This window comes from Callospermophilus lateralis, chromosome 14 (genome assembly GCF_048772815.1).
Source record: "Callospermophilus lateralis isolate mCalLat2 chromosome 14, mCalLat2.hap1, whole genome shotgun sequence".
Taxonomy (NCBI): domain Eukaryota; kingdom Metazoa; phylum Chordata; class Mammalia; order Rodentia; family Sciuridae; genus Callospermophilus; species Callospermophilus lateralis.
In genome coordinates this window covers 24,543,912-24,550,954 of record NC_135318.1, presented here as the reverse complement: position 1 = coordinate 24,550,954, position 7,043 = coordinate 24,543,912, and the positions used below count along the sequence as shown (strand labels likewise).

The 7,043-nt window shown below is 38.9% G+C and overlaps 1 protein-coding gene across 3 annotated transcripts in view; it reads left to right on the top strand.

The window, feature by feature from the left end:
* Positions 1 to 845: 845 nt before the first annotated feature.
* The window catches only part of Nlrc4 (NLR family CARD domain containing 4), a 39,558-nt gene continuing 33,360 nt past the window's right edge, over positions 846 to 7,043 (top strand). Inside the window, exon 1 of one of the 3 annotated variants that reach the window (XM_076833132.2) lies at positions 846 to 1,089. The gene's annotated coding sequence lies outside the window, so the exon portion shown is untranslated. Of the gene's footprint in view, positions 1,090 to 1,752; positions 1,793 to 4,939; positions 5,022 to 7,043 lie in introns of those variants that run through there. The other 2 variants (XM_076833135.2, XM_076833134.2) reach the window with 2 other exon arrangements.

Sequence of the window (7,043 nt, the reverse complement as noted above, 5' to 3'; positions counted from 1 at the left end):
AGGGCTAAAATCAAGATGTCAACAGAACCATACTCCTACTGGAGGCTCTTAGGGAGAATCTTCCCCTCCACTTTATTTATTTTTTTTTCCTTTTTCAGCTTTAGGAGGCTATCAGTATTCTTGGTGTATGACTGTATAACTCTAGTCTCTGACTTCACGGTCACACTGCCTTCCCTCTTCTATCTGCTTCAAATGTCCCTCTGCTTCTCTCTTACAAGGACTGACCTGAATATCCAAAATTTCACACCCACTTTTATATCTGTAACCTAATCTCATGTGAAAAGGTATGACCTTCATAGGTGCCAGGGATTAGCACATGATATATTCAAATGGTCATTATTCAGCCCACTACAACCATATTTCTACATTTTTTCCTTTTTATCCTATGTCATGTGTTATTACAAAAGTAATGGGTATTTGGTACATAAAATTAAAATATACAGAGAAGCAAAATAAGACAACTTAAAATTCCCCATAATTTTTCTTCCCAGATGTAAATACCATTACTATTCTGATGCCTATCTTTGCAGGGTTTTTTCTTGAATGTGCATTTACATAAAGGTTTCATTAAAATTTAAAAATCCACCTGATAGTACAGGCCCAGATTTTACTTCCGAGAAGCCCATCTCACAAGTTGTGGGAAATATACTTCCCTTGAAAATCTAGAATGTAGAAATTCACTTTGGGGAAAACTCACATATCCCTCTGCTCAGAAAGGTGAATCTCAGAGTGCTCATTTTGAAACAAGAAGTTACACAACATAAAAAAAAAAAGTCCTTGTTAGTTTGTGCAAAGCAGAGGAAAGAGTATGCAAGAATGTCATTCACAAGAGAAGGGCAGAGAGATTGAGAGATTTCTCCATTCCCGGAGCTGAGTATAAACTATAAGCTGGCTTCCTGGAGTCTGTGACCACAAATCTTGAATGTGTGCGTGCCAGTGTGAGCCCCTGGCTGTTCAAGTGCAGAAGAGTGTCCCCACACATCATCGGGGGTGTGAATTGGTACTGGTGATCCATGTGCCTGTGATAACCTTGACCAGAATCCTGGTGACAGAGAACACTTATTTGCTGGACGTCTTCTGCGATTCAAGGTAAGGAGGTGAGCATGACCTTGACTGCTGAAGTGATATGCTTTCAACCAAATCAATACATTCCATTCCTCTCTCCCCCTCCCTCCTTCTCTCTCTTTCTGTTGATCATAAAAAATACATATCTAATGTCCAAAGCACAGGGTCTCATTTTAAGATATAGAATAGATAAATAAAAAATAATAGGGGGCTGGGGATGTGGCGCAAGCGGTAGCGCGCTTGCCTGGCATGCGTGCGGCCCGGGTTGGATCCTCAGCACCACCTACAAAGATGTTGTGTCTGCCGATAACTAAAAAATGAATATGAAAATTCTCTCTCTCTCTCTCTCCCTCTCTCACTCTCTCTTTAAAAAAAAATAATAGGAATCATTATGTTGTGAATAAACAGAAAACAAATGAGTGAATTTCTAGTTCTGTGTCTTCAAGCCTCAAATTTCACCTCTTCCCTGTTACTTCTGCCGACACTCATCTGTCCTTTCTGAACTTGAAGTCCATGTGTCCCAACTACTCTTACTATGCTTTGACAAAAAGAAAAAGAGCTGTTCGGCATTTCCCCTTTTTGTATACTCGCCTCTCACAAAACAGGAAGGTGTCTGATCTAGAGGAAACCCAGGCTCTGCTATGAAATGGGAAGTAGTTAAAAAGAAACTTCATTCTAAAATGGCTTTTGGTCCACCCACAGAAGGGCAACTGGATTATTCAGCCAGGTACTGAAGGGAGAGGGAATGGGATTTTAAGTATGTTTCAGTGCTAAATATTAAAGTTTTGGTTTATATTCATTTAAAGCTCGTGTCTGTTAGGTTTTCCTCCAGAGAAATGTGATTTTGCATGATTGGTTGGATTTGCCTGCAGGGAAAACTTTAGGGGTGGTTAACTTGGTCTGCTGGATTTTCATTGGTTTTCTCTGAGTTGATGTTTAAAAATACATTGGAGTCTGGGAGGTACATTTGTGTTAACTTGGAGACAAAGTGAGGGAGACCTTGAAAACATATTTTGGCATTACAGAAAGGAAACCCAGTCTTGTTGCTGAGATTATCATTAGAATCACAGATCAGCACATCCCTGGGAACCCCCTTTGTGTATCCAAATTTTCTCTTCTTATAAGGATACCAGTTAGACTGGATTAGGCTCATCTGAATAGCTTCATTTTAACTTCATTCTTTAGAACCCCTATCTTCAAATACAGTCATATTTAGAGCTTCAGCATTTGGACTTGGAAGGGAGTGGATAATTCAGCCCAAAATATAACATTAACAGTAATAAGTGAGATTGCTAGAGTCTAAAGATATAAGAACATTCTAGAGACTTTTACTAGAAAGGAAGACAGATAACACATACTGTCCACCTCTACCCCAACTACTATCATGTTTAATCTCCACAGAAGTCCTAGAAGGTGGGTAATACACATGTCAGTATTTCAGTAAAGAAAGCAAGACCAAGAAAGGCCAACTAACACTCTGGAGTGCCCATCTCACAAGCTGCAGAGCGAGGATTTGAATTCAGGCTCACAATGCCAAAGTCAAAATGCATTTTCCATTTCCATGTGCTTCCTCTTTCCCTCATTTTATCCATGAATTGTGAGAATGACTCCAAAAGACATGGGTCATGAGTCCTGAGGAACTTTAGTTCTCTGAGGAGCTTGTGTTATCTCATGTGGAAGAAAATACATATTTTTAGAATTTGTTCAAAACTTTATTTTCCAAGATACAACTATAGGAAAAGGACTTTTCCCACCCAATTCAGTTTTTCACTGGACAGAATTCTGGGAGGAGAGGAGTTGCAGAGCCAGAGCCAAGGTCTAGGGATGCAAACTGGTCCCAGTACTGTTCTTCAACCAAAAGGGTAACTCAGAATTGACTACAGGAGCAGGAAAACCTTTAGGGATGGTTAATCTGGTCTGCTGGATTTCATTGGTTTTCTTCAAATTAATTTTATTGAATTGACTTTATTCTCCGCAGCATTAATTGACTCTGACTTGGTTCCCCATTCCGGCCACAGATTTTCTGTGACTAGGAAGACTACTTCCAGTATCCAAATGAAGATGCATTTTTTAGCATCTTCAAAATCAGCTGAGATTCTTTCTCGATGATCCCTGCAGCAATTTCAATTCTTTCAGCTAACAAATGACTGGATGACCAACTCTGGGATTAATTGATTCTGTTTACTTGTGAATAGAGGGAACTTCTTGGCTTCTTTCTCATCTTCTTCCTCTTTTTTCTGTTCTCACTTAAACTCTGACCCAATCTGTAGAGGTCTGACTCCTCCCAAGTCCACCCCTTTTGGGGGAGGTAGAAAAGGAAGGAAGAATTAACAGTAGTTGCTACTTATCAAGTTTTTTCTGTGTGCTAGTCCCTACCCTTTGATCTGGGACTCTCCGCTTGTTAGTAAGACAGCTGGAATTTGGACCCTGGCACTGGAAGAGGCCTTTGCTTATATCCCTGTGCTGCCCAACCCCTGTCCCCTACAGCTTTTCCCTATGCTGCTTTCTCTGCCTGGAAATGGCCTTTTTGCTTTACTGTCTGGTAGACTTTGGTTTCCCTCAAGTACAGCTCAAAAGTCACTTTGCTTGATTGTGACTAAATATTCACAAGTAATAAATGTTACTGCTGGAAGTGTACTTCATGAGGACCTAAGAAACCTGAACTACTTCCACCTCGCCCAGGTAGAATTAAACATCCCTCTGAGGGAGCTCCCTGGAAAACTGACCTTCAAGCATTCATTGACCTTGACTCACAACAAGAAAGACATCTATATTACCACCTAGTGCCAGGATACATAAATCATTGAAATAAAATTTTCATGGGAAAATACAGTGCTTCTTATCATTTTAGTTCTAGTCCATATTTGGGGTACCAGGGATTGAACTCAGGGGCACTCGCCCACTGAGCCACATCCTCAGCCCTATTTTGTATTTTAGAGACAGGGTCTCACTGACTTGCCTAACACCTTGCCTGTTGCTGAGGCTAGCTTTGAGCTTGTAATCCTTCTGTTTCAGCCTCCCAAGCCACTAGGATTACAGGGGTGAACCACTGCGCCAAGCCTAATCCATATTTTTTAAAAACATGGAATAGAAATAGAAAATAATACAAAAATAGAAATATTAAATAAAATAGTTTTGAAAATATGTAACATAAATATAAACAAATATAGAAATGGAAAAAAATATTTTTTAAAAAATATGGAATACTTTGAAGATATTTAAGTGTTTGTAACCCACTTAATTTATAATCATGACCCATTATCACGAGCGGATCACTGGAAAACTGCTCTGGAAGACACACTTTCTTCCTCCAACAGACTCTCCTGATGCTCTCAGCTCTGAAATCCTCCGACTCCTCAAACAGAGGTCTTAGGACCCAGGTTTTTTGGTTCAGAGGAAAGCAAATTTTGGTCCCCATCCACTAGCCACCTAAAATGCAAAGTGTATTTTAACCTCATTTGTTTGTCCAGTAATAGAAAGTCTGGCCCTAAAAACATAATTATTTGTATCTTAGCAGAATGCACTTAGTTTTTTTGACATTTGAAAAAATAATTTTGAATACCCCATCCTTTATATAACAACATTATTTTCAAAAACAATTATGTAATGAAGTGAATGTTAATAATGGATAGAAATTCATGCATTGAATTCTTTCATTTTTACATTTATGAAGAATTTTTATTGTGGAAAGACATATGTAACATAAAATTTATCATCTTCACCATTTTTCAGTGTATAGTTCCATAGTATTGAATATATTCACATTGTAGAATCTTTGTGTTTGTTTGTTTGTTTGGTAGCAGGAATTGAATCCAGGGATGCTTAACCACTGAGCTACATCCCCAGCCCTTTTTATTTTGAGACAGTCTCTCACTAAATGGCACAGGACCTGGCTAAGTTGCTGAGGCTGGTTTTGAACTCTCAATCCTCCTGCCTCAGCCTCCCTGGGATTACAGGTATGGTTCTAGATTTTATTCATCTTGCAAAACTGAAACACTATTCCTATTAACAACTCTCCATTTCCTGCAGTTGTTGATTTTTCTTTATTCAGCTTTAACTTAATAAACTGAAGTAACATTTCTATCTCTTTACATGCCAGACCAAAAGCCAGAGGTCAAAAAAGTGTCTTGTATCCTGGTGAGGTGGCTTAGGAGGCTGAGGCAAGAGAATCGCAAATTCATCCTCAGCAAATTAGTAAATTGTCCTGTCTCGAATAAAAAATAAAAAGGGCTGGGTTGTAGCTCAATGGTAAAGCACACCTGGGTTCAAAAAACTTCAGTGCCAAGAATAAAAATTAAAAATGTGTCTTAAAAATAGAAATCAGGGGACTGGAATTGTGGCTCGGCGGTTGAGCACTCGCCTAGTACATTCGAGGACCTGGGTTCGATTCTCAGCACCACATAAAAATAAATAAAATAAAAGTATTGTGTCCAACTGCAACTAAAAAATAAATATTGGGACTGGTGATGTGGCTCAGTTGTAGAGCACTTGCCTGGCATGTGTGAAGCACAGGGTTCGATTCTCAGCACCACATATAAATAAATAAAGATCCATTGACAACTAAAAAATATTAAAAAATAAAATAAAAAATAAATATTAAAAAATATAGAAAATCAGGGCTGGGATTGTGGCTTAGTGGTAGAGCATTTGCCTAGCATGTGTGAGGCACTGGGTTCAAGTCTCAGCACCACATATAAATAAGTAAAATAAGGATCCATGGACAACTAAAAAAAACACTTTTTAAAAAAATATATAGAAATCAGCTGTGTGCAATGCACATCTGTAAACCCAGTTACTCAGGAAGCTGAAACAGGATTGTGAATTTAAGGCCAGCCTGGGCAAGAAGGCAAGACCCCATCTCAAAGTACAAAAACTAAATAGAAATCAGTAAAAATGATTTTAACATTTATATGGGAATGTAAATGATTTCAAAGGAGAACAAAATTGGAGGATTTATTATACTACCTGATTTTGTGGGGGCTGAGGGGTACTTGGAATTGAACCAGGAGTGCTTTACCACTGAGATACATCCCCAGACCTTTTTTTTTAAAAAATATTGAGACAGGGTCTGGATAAGTTGCTGGGGCTGGCTGCAAATTTATGGTCTTCCTGCTTTAGCCTCCAAAGCTGCTGGGCTTGCAGGTGTGTGCCACTGTTCCGAGCACATACTACCTGATTTTAACACTTATGAGGACGCAGTAATCAAGAAAATTTAATTTTTTTCCAGTGCTAAGGATATAACCCAGGGCCTTGTAATGCTAGGCAAGCAGTCTACAACAGAGATACAGCCGCTTGCCCAAGGAACCTCAACCTTTTATCTCACACCATAAACAAAAATTTTCTCAAAATGAATCAACAATCTTAAGTGTAAGTGAATCATGACATCCAGTGCAAAAGCTAAAATCATAAGATCCCTAAAAAAACTTGTGTGAAAAACCTTTGGGGCTTAAATAACAATGATTTTGTAAATAGGACACAAAAATCATGAATTAAAAAAAAGCAAAAATTAATAAGCTGGATATTTTAGTCGGCTTTGCATCACTGTGACCAACAGACCTGACAAGAACCATATAAAGGAGAAAAAGTTTATTTGGGCTCATATTTCAGAGGTTCAGTTCTGAAACTATGAGCCATAGCTCTGGGCCTGAGGATGGCAGAAGGATGCGGCAGAGGAAAGCAGCTCAGCACATGGCAACCTGGAGGCAGAGAGAGCTCTGTTCACCAGGGACAAAATATAAAACCCAAAGACACACCCCTAGTGACCTACCTCCTCTCGCCATACCCTACCTGTTTATAGTTACTGTCCTGTTCATCACTGTCAGTGGATTAATCTACTGATTAGGTTACGACTCTTACATTATCTAGCACGGGAGCTTTTGGGGGCACCTCATATCTAAACCATGACACTGAACTTCATGAAAATGAAAATATTTTGCTCTTGAGAAGATGTAAGAGGATGCACATCAAACCATGTTTTC